We start from the raw sequence: 323 nt of genomic DNA on the forward strand, positions 1-323 counted from the left end.
GCATCACAAATTTATTTGCTGGTTGATGAATTTTCATTGCTGGTAGTTGATATTTGTTGTTATTATATTATATAGATAGATAAACAAGTGTAAATCTATGTACCTCTCTCTTAGTTATCCTAATTTTTAGAAAGATTTCTTTTATCTTGTATTATTAAAATATGGATTTAGAAAAAAAATACAGGAGAGATATATCACAGCCATATAATTTCCGTGTCTAAACATTCAGTGTCTGAACTTTAGTCATCATTTCATAATTTAAGTACAGTTTATGAGGCACTGATTTTGGTACATTGTACAAAATCTGTTTAAAGATAGAAAGT

General features: G+C 26.9%; 1 protein-coding gene across 1 annotated transcript in view; it reads left to right on the forward strand.

Moving 5' to 3' along the window:
• The window catches only part of LOC119591818 (transmembrane protein 18-like), a 3339-nt gene that overhangs the window by 1150 nt on the left and 1866 nt on the right, over positions 1-323 (forward strand).

Source organism: Penaeus monodon, chromosome 29 (genome assembly GCF_015228065.2).
Source record: "Penaeus monodon isolate SGIC_2016 chromosome 29, NSTDA_Pmon_1, whole genome shotgun sequence".
In the NCBI taxonomy this organism is placed as follows: Eukaryota; Metazoa; Arthropoda; class Malacostraca; order Decapoda; family Penaeidae; genus Penaeus; species Penaeus monodon.